At 36.5% G+C, this 16,540-nt stretch overlaps 5 non-coding genes across 5 annotated transcripts; 4 read left to right on the top strand and 1 right to left on the bottom strand.

The window, feature by feature from the left end:
* Nucleotides 1-243: 243 nt before the first annotated feature.
* On the bottom strand, nucleotides 244-315 carry TRNAD-GUC (transfer RNA aspartic acid (anticodon GUC)). Its single transcript has one exon. It is a non-coding gene; the product is annotated as a tRNA-Asp (tRNA).
* Nucleotides 316-643: 328 nt separating this feature from the next.
* Nucleotides 644-715, top strand: TRNAD-GUC (transfer RNA aspartic acid (anticodon GUC)). Its single transcript has one exon. It is a non-coding gene; the product is annotated as a tRNA-Asp (tRNA).
* Nucleotides 716-928: 213 nt separating this feature from the next.
* TRNAD-GUC (transfer RNA aspartic acid (anticodon GUC)) lies at nucleotides 929-1,000 on the top strand. The gene has a single exon. It is a non-coding gene; the product is annotated as a tRNA-Asp (tRNA).
* Nucleotides 1,001-1,213: 213 nt separating this feature from the next.
* Nucleotides 1,214-1,285, top strand: TRNAD-GUC (transfer RNA aspartic acid (anticodon GUC)). Its single transcript has one exon. It is a non-coding gene; the product is annotated as a tRNA-Asp (tRNA).
* A 213-nt stretch (nucleotides 1,286-1,498) lies between these two features.
* TRNAD-GUC (transfer RNA aspartic acid (anticodon GUC)) lies at nucleotides 1,499-1,570 on the top strand. Its single transcript has one exon. It is a non-coding gene; the product is annotated as a tRNA-Asp (tRNA).
* Nucleotides 1,571-16,540: the final 14,970 nt, after the last annotated feature.

The following is a 16,540-nucleotide window of genomic DNA, read 5'->3' as shown; positions in this document are numbered from 1 at the left end:
TTCTTATTTTACCATAAAAAACGTTTACTTTACATCAGCAGATATTAGAAATTAGAAAAACGTACCAGGCTGGTCACGAAATAGCAAGTTACACTAAATACTTAAAAAAAGTCGAAGTATTTTACCCCGATTAAGACATAGAAGCCGTTACTTTTTATTGTTCGTTTATTATTCAAGTTACAGGTAAGGGCGTGGTAGTCTTCGTAACAAGAAGAATAATGAATAATTTCGAGGGAAAAATTGTTCCGGAGCCGGGTATCGAACCCGGGACCTTTGGTTTGACGTACCAACGCTCTACCACTGAGCTACTCGGGAACTCTAACCGACACCGATCCAATCTTTCCCTCTATATCCACAGACCTCAAAGTGGGCTGATAACCGTCAAGCAACCAACTTCGAGTGCACACTAGCTCGATACCCGGCTCCGGAAGAATTTTTCCCTCGAAATTATTCAAATCAACTTTACAGGGAGTTATACCTGAAATCTTGATTTGCATAATACACGTCACTGTTCGTTACCAGAAAACCACAATTTAAGTCACACGGAGTTAGTGTGCACTCGAAGTTGGTTGCTTGACGGTTGTCAGCCCACTTTGAGGTCTGTGGATATAGAGGGAAAGATTGGATCGGTGTCGGTTAGAGTTCCCGAGCAGCTCAGTGGTAGAGCGTTGGTACGTCAAACCAAAGGTCCCGGGTTCGATACCCGGCTCCGGAAAAATTTTTCCCTCGAAATTATTCAAATCAACTTTACAGGGAGTTATACCTGAAATCTTGATTTGCATAATACACGTCACTGTTCGTTAACAGAAAACCACAATTTAAGTCACACGGAGTTAGTGTACACTCGAAGTTGGTTGCTTGACGGTTGTCAGCCCACTTTGAGGTCTGTGGATATAGAGGGAAAGATTGGATCGGTGTCGGTTAGAGTTCCCGAGTAGCTCAGTGGTAGAGCGTTGGTACGTCAAACCAAAGTTCCCGGGTTCGATACCCGGCTCCGGAAAAATTTTTCCCTCGAAATTATTCAAATCAACTTTACAGGGAGTTATACCTGAAATCTTGATTTGCATAATACACGTCACTGTTCGTTAACAGAAAACCACAATTTAAGTCACACGGAGTTAGTGTACACTCGAAGTTGGTTGCTTGACGGTTGTCAGCCCACTTTGAGGTCTGTGGATATAGAGGGAAAGATTGGATCGGTGTCGGTTAGAGTTCCCGAGCAGCTCAGTGGTAGAGCGTTGGTACGTCAAACCAAAGGTCCCGGGTTCGATACCCGGCTCCGGAAAAATTTTTCCCTCGAAATTATTCAAATCAACTTTACAGGGAGTTATACCTGAAATCTTGATTTGCATAATACACGTCACTGTTCGTTAACAGAAAACCACAATTTAAGTCACACGGAGTTAGTGTACACTCGAAGTTGGTTGCTTGACGGTTGTCAGCCCACTTTGAGGTCTGTGGATATAGAGGGAAAGATTGGATCGGTGTCGGTTAGAGTTCCCGAGCAGCTCAGTGGTAGAGCGTTGGTACGTCAAACCAAAGGTCCCGGGTTCGATACCCGGCTCCGGAACAATTTTTCCCTCGAAATTATTCAAATCAACTTTACAGGGAGTTATACCTGAAATCTTGATTTCCAAGAAGAATAATGACAACGTACATTGTTCTTTTATACCTCATTTAAAATTTTACAACAAATTAAGAGTCTCATATTTTTGCCATCTACACAAAAGAAATACTTTTGCTCTCATGCTCCTTAAAATTAAGTTTTTAAATATTATCTGTTTTGGAAAAAATATCGAAACATATTATCCTACAGACTTGTAACATTACACGTGTACGTCCGCTGCTGATAAATGTTTTGTTTTATATCAAAGTGAAGGCTGTAAACAGAGAGTGGGGATATGATGCCATGGTTACGCTTGAGTGGAGGCAGGGGCGTGTGTCGCTTAGGCCGAATAAATGACGCTATAGATAAATTGAACGAAGACATTGACTCGATTGTGACATGGACAAAGAAATTCCATCTTAATATCAATCCTGGAAAGACACAAGCAATCATATTAGGACACAAACGGCAAACCGACGCTGTAAAGCACCTCGACATTTCCCCCGTTAAAGTAAGTACAGTGCATATCCCTTTCAGTTCTTCAGTAAAAAAATCTTGGCATTCACATGGATAATAATCTCAACTGGGACATGCAAATCACAGAAACCTGCAGAAAAGTATATTCTATTATCCATGTGCTAAAAAGGGTAAATGTTCTTCTTCCCTCTTGCTTAAAAAAGTCCCTTGTGCAGACCCTTGTATTTCCCTATTTTGACTATGCTGACATTTTACTGACTGACCTTTCCAGCGACAACAAAATGAAACTTCAACGTGCTCATAATTTGTGTGTACGTTTTGTAAGCAATGTTCGTAAATATGATCATATTACCCCATCCCTGGAAGCAATAGGTTGGCTTAAACTAGATAAGAAAATAAATTTACATTCACTTCTCCTTCTCTTCGAAATCTTGAACTCTTCTATTCCTTCGTACCTGTCGTCTCGCTTCACTTACCTTTCTTCCCACCATAATCTGAACACACACTCTCGTCATGAAACAATACTAACAATACCGTCACATCGCACCTCCTCATACTCATCCTCTTTCACAATAGCCCTGCCAAGACTCTGGAATTCGTTACCTGCTAGCATCAGGGACTGTCGAAATAAAATTGAATTCAAACGCAAGCTTACTAGGCACTTGGCCAGTAATTGAGACTCGTTCAGACATAGTTTCTTGTAAATAGTTCTCTTAATCTCTCACAAAGTATTTCAATATCCGGTAATATCATTACTATAGATTTTTGTTATTGTAGGTTTAATTTGTAATTCAGTAAATACAAAAATATTCTTTGTTCTTAACTTCTATGATAAAATGTCTAGCTTTCATTAATCAGGTAATCTTGTCGTACTTTAATTTTTATTGTAATTGTAATTGTAAATTTAATATTAATTGTAATTTTATTGTTCATACTATAGACTAGCCGTACCCGTGCGCTCCGCTGCACCTGTTAGAAATAAATATAAAGTAATTACATAATTAAAATAGGACGTTTGATCCAGGGAACAACTTTTACAACAGCGCAAGATAATCTGCTTCGCTCATTACCCAATTTTTTTTACATTGCATTTATTTCATATATATTTTATGTATTTTAACACGATTCAATTGAGCATAGTTAAAATTTGAACTATAAAATAATGGATTGCTAAGCTAACGTACTATTACTGCATACTAAATCAATACACTCTCGTTGTTCGTTAATTCTCTGACATTCAAATGAGTGTACATAAATATTATTTTAAGAAATACAGAAAACGAATGTACAAAATAGCCTATCAAATTTTCTGTGCATAAAAAGCTATTTTAATCTACTGTCCTCGATTTACTCAGACGTTACTGTAATAACATTATAGCATTATGTCCATCTAGAGAAACTACACTTTCCAATGGTGAAATAATAATTAATTATACAAATCGGTTAATTTAGCTTCTGATATTACTTCATACAAACACAGAAACATTCTCTGTAGGCTATGTTTAATAGCTTTCAATTGTTGATGTCCAAGGCCCCTGTATCGACTGTCGTTGTCCAAAGCCCCTTATAGACGAAGTCATTTGTTCTTCATTCATTGCACCGTCTTAGATGGCGTTATTTTAATTTTAAAACTCATTTATCTCACTAAATATCAGTCCTATCAAACTTTTGTAAAGAATAAAACTTATCGGAAATCATTTTTAAAGAAACTTTAGTTATGTAACACTTTTCACGAAAATAAATAATAAGCGAGATATTTCGATTTATTTAATTCAGGCCCCCTTTTAAATAAAGTATTTTGAATGCCATATTGCCTAAAATCTAAGTTACAACGAACTTAATTTATATTCCAATTTTCATATAAATCGGTTCAGCCATTATCGCGTGAAAAGGTAACAAACATACAGACAGACATAGAAACAAAAATTTCAAAAATTCGATTTTCGGTTTCAGGGTGGTTAATTATATATGTTAGGACCAATTATTTTTGGAAAATCGAAAATTACCAGAAAAATTTCTGCTACAGATTTATTATTAGTATAGATGTAACCCTCTGGTAGAGGGGCAGAGAAGGCCTGACGGCCTTATCTCTACCAGGTTAAATAAATAAATACTACTACTAATACTACTAGTAACATACTTCACTAATCAGACTCGAGATGTACGCAACACATCGTCAAGTGAGATGTACTGCCTGATAATACTGTATCAGCCGGAATTTCGATGGAAGATATTAAATTAATTATGGTTTGTTTAACGACGCTCGCAACTGCAGAGGTTATATCACAGTCTCCGGTGTGCTGAAATTTAGTCCCGCAGGAGTTCCTTTACATGCCAGTAAATCTACTGACATGAGCCTATCGCATTTAAGCACACTTAAGTGCCATCGACCTGGCCCGGGATCGAACCTGCAACCTCGAGCATAGAAAGCCAGCGCTATATAGACTACGCTACCCAGGCCGACGAAAGGTATTAAATATGCAAAATAAAGATACATATGTATGCATTGAAAGAGAAGAACTCTCGAAATATGCATTTATGCAAAATTAAGTTAGCTTCATAGGAACATAAAACCATGTTCGGCAAGAAATTTTAATTTCGCACTATTCAAAATTAATAAAAACGTGTAATTGCATGAAGTTACCTAATTTAGTTATGAAAGAATGGACGGTAAATAAATAAATTAATTAAATAAATACAAGCAATACATTGTCAACAATAAATTTCACACATTCATTTATTTATCACTTTTCCACAACCAATACATTGCCAACATAAATTTTATTTATTTATCACTTCTTCAAACCAGTAAATTTCTAACAATAAATTTTACACATTCACTTATTTATCACTTCTTCACAACCAATTACGAACAATAAACTTCACACATTAATTTATTTATCACTTTTCACAACCAACAAATTATCAAGAATAGGCTAGCAATTTAAAATTGAAATTAAAATTAACCTATAATTAAAATTATTTTATAAATTCTGGTATAGATACCAATTTCATAACATTTTCGTATGCAACACGGAAGTGTCCACACCTGTGGAGTAACGGTTAGCACGTCTAGCCGCGAAACCAGGTGACCCGGGTTCGATTCCCGGTCGGAGCAAGTTACCTGGTTGAGGTTTTTTCCGGGGTTTTCCCCCTCAACCCAATATGAGCAAATGCTGGGTAACTTTCGGTGTTGGACCCCGGACTCATTTCACCGGCATTATCACCTTCATCTCATTCAGACGCTAAATAACCTAGATGTTGATAAAACGTCGTAAAATAACATACTATAAAAAACACGGAAGTAAATTCATTTCATTCTATCGTGAAAATTATCGACTTCGGCTATGCCTGGGGCAGTAAACTTTTCACTCATAAATGAAATCCTTTTTTCATTCTTTTGTAGCATGTTTGTTAAAATAATAGTTATATTTTGGAACTAAAAATACACAGTGACACTAAGTGCAGAACTCATCGGTCACCGTACACCAGGACATCACATCATTTTATTTTATGCATGTTTGTCATACAGGGTGAATAAAAATAAAATCCACAATTTTCCAAAAAAAAAAAAAAAATAACCCTTGGAACCCTTTTTTTATCATATATAAAAAAGTAGCCAAAGAACATTATATGCAAGAATGGAACGAAAGATGGGTCAATAGTGATAAGGAAATTCTTACAAAAGAGCTGTATTTTCCAACGGTCTATGATCGTAATAAATGTAAAGTAATAACTCCAAATTTCGTACTGACACAGTTTTTGACTGGGCATGGAAAATTCGGGGAATACTTAAATAGATTCCATATTAAAGACGATGCAACTTGCATTTGTGGGGAGGAATCTCAAGATGTCAAACATGTATTATATGATTGTCCAGTCTTTTGCCGCGAAAGATACGAGCTTGAGTTGTTACTGAAAACTTTAAACTATACATTTACCAAACCGTTAACCAATATACTTACCAACTCCAAATCATATAAGTATTTCATGTCCTTCTTGAATAGAATATTCGTGGAACTGTAAAATGTTAAATTATTCCTGGGGGGGGGGGAAATCGTATTAGTTCTAATCAACTATAATGAAACTGTAAGTCTTCAATTTCGCATACTATAATATTGTACTGTTGGCTTTAATTTTTATTTTAATTAGGCATTTGATTTCTAATTTGAGCCATTTCTTGTAATACCTGATTATTCCCAATTGTTGTTACTAAATAATGTATTTAATTCGTAACTTCTAAGCCATCTCTTAGTATAGCTATTTATTGCTTCTAAAATAACATGTTTAATAGCTATTATATATATATATATATATATATATATATATATATTTCTTCCTATAACCATTAGATATATATATATATAGAGAGAGAGAGAGACAAGCCTTGAGGCTTTATGAAACGATCCATTCTTTCATTAAGGTGCATTCTTGTACATAATTCATGTGAATTGTAACCTTGACCACAATTTTGTATGATAATTTTATTATTATTTATTGTTTATAAAATATGTATTTTGATACCAACTATAACCCTAATATACCTCAGGGTGAAATAGGGTTTATTAAATTGGATGACTTGCTTGCAGACTCTCCATCAATCCTAAACAGATGGAAAAATATTTTGCGCAACTACTAAATGTACATAGGCCAAATAGAAATGATCGGGACGAAATTGAAATACAAACTGCTGAGCCATTTATACCCGAACCCACGCTTTCAGAAGTCGAAATTGCGATAGAAAATCTGAAAAAGTACAAGTCTCCAGGTATCGATCAAATTCCAGCAGAATTAATACAAGAGGGTGGAAGTGCATTATATAGCGAAATTTATAAACTTGTACTTGCTATTTGGGAAAAGGAAATTGTACCAGAACAATGGAAGGAGTCCATAATTGTACCTATTTTTAAAAAGGGGGACAAAACCAACTGTGGTAACTTTCGAGGAATATCACTTTTGTTGATGTCGTACAAAATTTTGTCCAATATTCTTTTGAGAAGATTAACTCCGTACGTAGATGAAATTATTGGGGATCATCAGTGCGGTTTTCGGCGTAATAGATCGACTATTGATCAGATTTTTTGTATTCGACAGATAATGGAGAAAAAATGGGAGTATAAGGGTACAGTACATCAGTTATTCATAGGTTTCAAAAAGGCATATGACTCGGTTAAGAGGGAAGTATTATATGATATTCTTATTGAATTTGGTATTCCTAAGAAACTAGTTCGATTACTTAAAATGTGTCTCAGTGAAACATACAGCAGAGTCCGTATAGGTCAGTTTCTATCTGATGCTTTTCCAATACACTGCGGGCTAAAGCAGGGAGATGCACTATCACCTTTACTTTTTAACTTCGCTCTAGAATATGCCATTAGGAAAGTTCAGGATAACACAGAGGGTTTGGAATTAAACGGGTTACATCAGCTTCTTGTCTATGCGGATGACGTGAATATGTTAGGAGAAAATACACAAACGATTAGGGAAAACACGGAAATTTTACTTGAAGCAAGTAGAGCGATCGGTTTGGAAGTAAATCCCGAAAAGACAAAGTATATGATTATGTCTCGTGACCAGAATATTGTACGAAATGGAAATATAAAAATTGGAGATTTATCCTTCGAAGAGGTGGAAAAATTCAAATATCTTGGAGCAACAGTAACAAATATAAATGACACTCGGGAGGAAATTAAACGCAGAATAAATATGGGAAATGCGTGTTATTATTCGGTTGAGAAGCTCTTATCATCCAGTCTGCTGTCCAAAAATCTGAAAGTTAGAATTTATAAAACAGTTATATTACCGGTTCTTCTGTATGGTTGTGAAACTTGGACTCTCACTCTGAGAGAGGAACATAGGTTCAGGGTGTTTGAGAATAAGGTGCTAAGGAAAATATTTGGGGCTAAGCGGGATGAAGTTACAGGAGAATGGAGAAAGTTACACAACACAGAACTGCACGCATTGTATTCTTCACCTGACATAATTAGGAACATAAAATCGAGACGTTTGAGATGGGCAGGGCATGTAGCACGTATGGGCGAATCCAGAAATGCATATAGAGTGTTAGTTGGGAGACCGGAGGGAAAAAGACCTTTAGGGAGGCCGAGACGTAGATGGGAGGATAATATTAAAATGGATTTGAGGGAGGTGGGGTATGATGATAGAGACTGGATTAATCTTGCACAGGATAGGGACCGCTGGCAGGCTTATGTGAGGGCGGCAATGAACCTTCGGGTTCCTTAAAAGCCATTTGTAAGTAAGTAAGTAATAAAAAAAACCCTAGGAATCTATGCAAGTATTTTGAAACAAGGAATATTTCCGTATCTGTAATGTCGCCATCCACACTAACCTCGGGAATACGCATTACCAACTGTCGTATGCACTCACTCCGAGTATAGAAACAAATTTAGAGATCCTCTTTATGAGTATGTAACCTGGATCTAGGTGTATTAATTATTTCCTGAAATATAAATGTTAAATCTTGGACACCTTTCATTTGGACACCCGGTATTTACCTACTGTTGTCTACGGAAGAATCACCATTGCAACGGCGATACAGCCTGAAGTGAACGGTTGCTATTTTGAGTGGCTTCTATGAACGATATGCCTGCCCTCGAGCATTTAAATTATGCAGTGAATAATTAAACGTTCAGCGTACGATGAATTTTCAGTGCATTCATTTAAAACATCAAAATATTGTCAACTAATGCTGTAGGGCGTTAACAGGCCGTGCATACGCGATGATCCCTTCGGCGTGTAAACTAATATCCCGGCGTCATTAATACCTTTATAATAGCACCTCAGCATAAAACTCAGATGTTGGTGAATAATGAGGTACATTACACAAAATTTCTGAAACGTTTGCGGTATTATTCTCATTAGCCTGTAGCCAATGTAGCATTAAGTAATTAATTATTTTATTTATTTATTTATTTATTTATTTATTTATTTATTTATATTTTTTTATTTATTTATTTATTTAATAGGCCATTGTTTCAGTGATTTTATTATTTTGTCATTTATTAAATACAGTATTCTCATTTCTCATTCCCATCTTTCGTCTTTTTACCCTATCTTTATTTTATTTTCTCTATTCCTTTTTCTCTCCAACATCTTTCGAATTTCTCATTTGTTTATATTTTTATTTCCATATTTATAATATATTACAATATAGTTAGAATTTATAAAACAGTTATGTTACTGGTTGTTCTTTATGGTTGTGAAACTTGGACTCTCAACTTGAGAGAGGAATATAGGTTAAGGGTGTTTGAGAATGAGGTGCTTAGGAAAATATTTGGGGATAAGAGGGATGAAGTTACAGGAGAATGGAGAAAGTTACACAACACAGAACTGCACGCATTGTATTCTTCACCTGACATAATTAGGAACATTAAATCCAGACGTTTGAGATGGGCAGGGCATGTAGCACGTATGAGCGAATCCAGAAATCCATGTAGAGTGTTAGTTGGGAGGTCGGAGGGAAAAAGAGCTTTGGGGAGGCCGAGACGTAGATGGGAAGGTAATATTAAAATGGATTTGAGGGAGGTGGGATATGATTATAGAGACTGGATTGGTGTTGCTCAGGATAGGGACCGATGGCGGGCTTATGTGAGGGCGGCAATGAACCTCCGGGTTCCTTAAAAGCCAGTAAGTAAGTTTATCTTGTATTATAAAAGCTGGAAATTTATTCTTTGAAAAGGCGGAAATATTCAAATATCTTCTATCTATACTTGCAGTTAGGTTGGTTGGTTGGTTGGTTGGTTGGTTGGTCGGTCGGTCGGTCGGTCGGTCGGTCGGTCGGTTTTAAAAAGGGCGCGTCAGCTACTATTGCTATTTGCGCCCTTATCTAAAATCCTTCACAAAACAAACACAATACAGTAACCAGAATGTTTCAAAGAACTAAAAAGCGTTGTCACGGTTATAACGAGGTAGACAAATGCAGTTTCAACAGGTGATGCATAAAAATCATAAAAGTGAGCAGTTCACAGATCTAGACTTGCTAAGTATTTCGATTCGTACACAAGTATTTAGATATGGTAAGCCTACTCATAAATGTTCAGATTTGTAGCTTATCTTTACCTTTTTTTATCTGTAACTACCATCAGGTGAAAATCCATTCGTAGTTAATAAAAGTTAAATTCATTCATTACTTAACCTTAGCGCATATGAATAACAGCGCTGTACGTCCAGCAGTATTATATACTGCAGCTTCTATCTTGGAACACGTGTTATGAATTCTTGAAATACCCCCGCTAAAGCATTTTCCGATACTCGGGCTGTTTATCTGTTGGTCCACACAAGTTGAAATCCACTTCTTCTCAAGAAATCCTGAAGGATTTAGGACAGGGAGTTGATACTTTTATCGCTGAGCATACAAGTAAAAGTCGTATTGCTTTTCTGTTTGCTGTCTGGATTTGTTTCGCTGCAGTTTTCATTGCGAACTCCTCAGTCACGTTCACATCTACCACAAGACTTCCGTGCTCGCACTTATGTAGCAAGAGCTTTTCATCGCTATCACATACTCCGTACTTCTTAGCCTATTTCACAATAATTGTGTAATAGGAGATTCTAGATTTATCATTCGGCAGAGCGAAAGATCGTGGGTTGTATTCCTGTTAGCTATAAGCGATTTATTCTATTTATTGCCTCTTTCATTTCTCATCCTTCAGTGTTTTTCCCTTCCCTGCTTCATCCTAATCTCTAATTTTCTCTCTTTATTCCTATTACTTTACACACCACTGCCTTCTATGTAGGCTACAGTGCATGTAAAATTCATACACAAAAGGCAATGTTAATTACTATACATTATGCGAAACAAATCACTGCATTTTTAATGCACTGACCTTTAAAAATTTCAAGGGAATAAATCGTTCATGGCCGGGTATCGATCCCGAGACCTTTGGCTGAACGTACTAAAGATCTTACCAACTGAGCTACCCAGGAACTTCACCCGACACTGTCTCAACTCTTCCCTTTATGTCCACATAGCTTGAGTGGGCTGACAAGACGCCAGAAACCCACATCGAGTGCATACAAACTCTGTGTGACTTGAAGTTGTGGTTTTCTGTTAACGTACCTACAGTAAAGTATACAAGGGAAACTCGGCTAATTCCGCAGTATGGGTAATTCCACAGTAGTGCATATATGGTTTTACTACGGCTTTACAATAGCGTGAACGTAAGTTTTGAGAGGCTGTCAACAGGAGGCATGTCCTCTGCAGTGCTGTAGAAAAAAAATCAAGGATATTGGTCGACACCTCTGTCGGCAATACAGTGAAACATCGAAAGTTGGCTGTTTTTCGTGTTTCGCTGCACAGCTTTGAAAAAAGTGAGCATTGTTGTATATAAATTGTTCCTTTCATATTACTTTCATATGTAAGTTATGTCATAATTATTTACTACTGCGGAATTAGCCAAGTCTTGCGGATTTCTCCGGACTATTGCGGAATTACCCGAGTTCTTTTTCAACTATAATGTATGTACAACTAATAGATCCCTTTATCTCATTTGGTAATGAAATGTTTCGTCCATGTCTACATACCTTGATAATATTTTTCAATAAACATTTTGATAAAAAATATGATAGATTTACTTCTTAATATTGCGGAATTAGCCGAGTCTCCCCTATTATACATTTAGCTTTCAGATAAAGCTCCCTGTGAAGCAGACTTGCATAATTTCAAGGGAACGTTACTGTAGGTACGTCAACAACTTCAAGTCACACACGTGGACATAAAGGGAAGACTTGAGACGGTGTCTGGTGAAGTTCCTGGGTAGCTAAGTTGGTAAGAGCGTTGGTGCATTCAGCCAAAGATCCCGACATCGATACCCGGCTCCGAAACAATTTTTTACTTGAAATTATTGAAGTCTCCTTCACAGAGAGCTTTATCTGAAAGCTAGATTTGTACTGAACTTTATTTAAACAATTCAAACTTCACTTAACAAAAGGAAATAAAAATTATTCCAATTGAACACGAAATATTACGAGTATCGGAATCACTTTTACTCCTTCACATTGAAGTTGATGGGGAAGTTTCTGCAGTTATTGAATGTTATTGGAATGGTACTTTTTCCAAAACTTATAGATTATTCCATACTAATTGAACTTTGAACATCTCCGAAAGTTGACTGTACACCATTCTCGGATGAAGTTGACGGAAGGATAGTTTAGGTGGTAACAGAAGGACTCTTGGGGATGCTGGTACCTGTACTGTTGCCTTCATAGAAGATCTTCAAAACTCAGTTTTGTTTTGCATGGAATCTTCCACGTACCGTCGGCCTGGTTGGCTCAGTTGGTATAGCGCTGGCCTTCAATGCCCGAGGTTGCGGATTTGGTCCCGGGCCAGGTCGATGGCATTTAAGTGTGCTCTTATACTTAAATATCATCTTAAACGTGATTTTTGGCACGACCTCCTATAATGTGAACTAAATCACTTTCAGCGTTTAGCATATTTACGTTGGCCAGACTGCTAACATCAGTCAGCTGTTCATAGTGAAACGTACGTACTGTATTATTAATATTTTTATATTACTTTCAAAATATACTATCGTGCAAAAAATACTGTACAATCCATGTTAATGAAGTTCATTACAAAATCTCGGAAATTGAAAAACTCGCTCTGGTCGTTTTTCAAACTTTTCCTCAATTTTCGTAAAAGCACTTATCAACCGTGTATCGTAATATACTATTTCATAAAAAAAAAGCTGTTCTTCAGCTCAGACAAAACATGTGCCATGTCTTGTGCTACGGTAACAATTTCGTCCAGGCTTTTCAATTTTTTTAACCATATACACTACACATCTGTTCATATTTTTCTTTTAACTCCTGTATTGCTTATCTAGTCGGCACTCAATCTCAGAACATTTTTCCGCAATCATTTCAAACACTGCCGAACTAGTTTTGTCTTCCACCAACATTGTAAAAGAAAAACACTTCGTTCTATTGCTAGTTTATGATTCATAGTATTCCTTATCTAGTCGGCACTCAATCTCAGAACATTTTTCCGCAATCATTTCAAACACTGCCGTGGTAGTTTTGTCTTCCACCAACACTGTAAAAGAAAAACACTTCGTTCTATTGCTAGTTTATGATTCATAGTATTCCTTATCTAGTCGGCACTCAATCTCAGAACATTTTTCCGCAATCATTTCAAACACTGCCGAGGTAGTTTTGTCTTCCACCAACACTGTAAAAGAAAAACACTTCGTTCTATTGCTAGTTTATGATTCATAGTATTCCTTATCTAGTCGGCACTCAATCTCAGAACATTTTTCCGCAATCATTTCAAACACTGCCGAGGTAGTTTTGTCTTCCACCAACACTGTAAAAGAAAAACACTTCGTTCTATTGCTAGTTTATGATTCATAGTATTCCTTATCTAGTCGGCACTCAATCTCAGAACATTTTTCCGCAATCATTTCAAACACTGCCGAGGTAGTTTTGTCTTCCACCAACATTGTAACAGAAAAACACTTCGTTCTATTACTAGTTTATGATTCATAGTATTCCTTATCTAGTCGGCACTCAATCTCAGAACATTTTTCCGCAATCATTTCAAACACTGCCGAGGTAGTTTTGTCTTCCACCAACATTGTAACAGAAAAACACTTCGTTCTATTACTAGTTTATGATTCATAGTATTCCTTATCTAGTCGGCACTCAATCTCAGAACATTTTTCCGCAATCATTTCAAACACTGCCGAGGTAGTTTTGTCTTCCACCAACATTGTAAAACAAAAACACTTCGTTCTATTGCTATAGTCGTGTCGCTGTTATTTCCGGTATGACTCCTCCCCTTTGCTTATGTCTTACAGTCCCGTCGCTCTAATTCCCGGCAGCCAATCGCGTTGCAGGTCGGCTACATTTAAACGTGTGCGTCTTGTGATTCGCTTATGAAGACGTTATTCATTTCTTAAGGCTCGATAAATGTTTAATATAATCGGCCGCCATTTTGGCTCTTTCGTTGGCGTTCGCAGAAAGCACACGAAAGCTTCCTAAGACGTAAGCAAAGAGGAGGAGTCGCGCCGGGAATAACATCGTCGCGACTATAGGAAGTGAAGGCTCTATAAAGTCTAGGTAGGTAGTATCGTTCGCCATTTTTGTTCTTTCGTTGCCGAGCTACCAGATGAGGAATCTATTTGCTTCACCGTTAAACATTATCATTTTGTAGCTCCTATGATAATAAATCAAACGCACTGTAATTAAGCAAATAATTGAGCGCAGATAACGTCCTTGTGTGTTTTCTGCGAACGCGAACGAAAGAGCCAAAATGGCGGGCGATTATATTAAGTATTTATCGAGCTTTAGGAAGTGCATTACGTCATCGGCAGCGAATGAAAAGACGCACACGTTTAAATGTAGCCGACCTGCAACGTGATTGGCTGCCGGAAATAAGAGCGACAGGACTATAGTTTATGATTCATTGTATTGCTTATCTAGTCGGCACTCAATCTCAGAACATTTTTCCGCAATCATTTCAAACACTGCCGAGGTAGTTTTGTCTTCCAACAACATTTTAAAAGAAAAACACTTCGTTCTATTGCTAGTTTATGATTCATTGTTACGACACACAGCTGAACAGTGGCAGTGACTGATTCTTTAAGCTATGTAGGTATTGTACTCATTAAAACTTCATCCCACTTTCCTCATAGAACATTCTGTATATATATATATATATATATATATATATATATATATATTGGAAAATATCACACTTTTACAAGAATTAGTTTTCACTTAGATAGTGAAAGCATATAGCGAATTTCAATTGCAAATTCCACTGAAAGGCCATATCTTACCGACCCCTGAGCTGAAGAACAATAAAGAAGCTTCTTTTTTTATTACTTCAAAACTCCTTATCCACCTTCTACGTAATTCCACAGTTTTGGAATGTCATGAAACTTTAAAGTCTTGTAACTTTCCTTTCTTTTCAAGAAGTGTTGATGTATAAAGTTCGCTTCTCGTGTTCTTTTCTGTAAGTACTGCCGTCCTTCCATCTTGTAATGAATTTAATTGTGTACATTTTTACTTTTCTGTAGATGTTGCAACAGTGCGGTAGCTATTGTGTTGCTAAATAAATGAAATAGACCAACAAAGTTTGAAAAAAGAAACAGAATCTCTCAGCTTCTTACATTTTCACACGTTCATCTACTTGCTGTAAAATTCTTTAAAATTTCAAAATTCATAACACATACGGTATCGTGTTGTGAAATAACCAATTAACATCATTAACATCACTACAATTTAAACTTATAGTAGGCTATATAAATACCATTATCAAAATTTGGAATACGAGATGCATTGATCCTTGAATTTTTCAAAGCAACACGAAACTTTAAAATGCATTTTTCTTAAAACTTTAAATTTTGAGTTTTTTCCCTTTTGAACTGGCCCGTCGAAATATTGATGTAAATATAAATACCACAATGCATCCTCATATTAATAAAGTTCTTAGTTTTATACGGAAAATTAATTGCAACTAAAAATTTACCTTCCTCATGGTAATGATGCGTGCTATTATTTTGCGTTTGATGCGTCCTGGAACAGTAGCCTATACTTTCTTTGTAATCGTACCAATTATACTCTAATTTGTACACCACTTTTTTGCAGAATTTTTTAACATCAACATGTTCATTAGCAAAGCTCGGAACTTGGGGACTTGTGTCGTGTGCATGAGTAAGGTTACAGGTACAACGTACACAAAGCTCACGCTGCAAGTGCTCAGGGACAGTCGTGTGTACTAAAAAAGTGGCCACATCGTATGACAGGAAGACGGACGAAGAAACTGTTATGTCGGAGCCAATGACATTCAGAGAATTAAAGGTAAACGGTCTGTTTGAGGAAATAGAAAATACGTGTTATTTCGAATGGGTATTATAGAAGTTTGAAAATACATTTTGTTTTAAATTTAAGATACAGAATTTCGTGGAGAATTCGGAGGAGATACATTATTTTTTTCGAATGGAGAGTTTATATTTTGTAAGTTGTGCCACACACAAACTAGAGGCTGGAAACGAAATTCATTGAAAGGCATTGCAGTCCTTCAAATTGTAGAAATGTCTGTCCATAGCCATGGATCGAGACGTAGAGGGGCTTGCTCTAGTAGTGACACACTAATTGAAAACTATTTTCGAGAAAAATTTAGGATATACTTATCTTTCTTAGATACGAGATCAGCTAGCAACTGCTGAAAATCGAACAGAAAACAGTAACAGTGAAAGCATTCAGTATTTTAAGTCTGCTACCGAAAAATCTTCGAATGTAGATAGTCATACACTGTAATAAAATGTACACAGCAGAACAGTAAACTTGATATATTTCTCATGTTTATTTTTATTATATATATGCTATGAAATTACGTGTTTCAACCTACCATAATATTATCAATATGTTGTTGCAGCCAGAAACCACTTTTGTAGCAGACCTGACAGTACCTCCGTGCTGGAAGCGGGAGTTTGT

The sequence above is a fragment of the Periplaneta americana genome, chromosome 4 (genome assembly GCF_040183065.1).
Source record: "Periplaneta americana isolate PAMFEO1 chromosome 4, P.americana_PAMFEO1_priV1, whole genome shotgun sequence".
In the NCBI taxonomy this organism is placed as follows: Eukaryota; Metazoa; Arthropoda; class Insecta; order Blattodea; family Blattidae; genus Periplaneta; species Periplaneta americana.
This window is presented reverse-complemented; position numbering and strand designations above follow the sequence as displayed.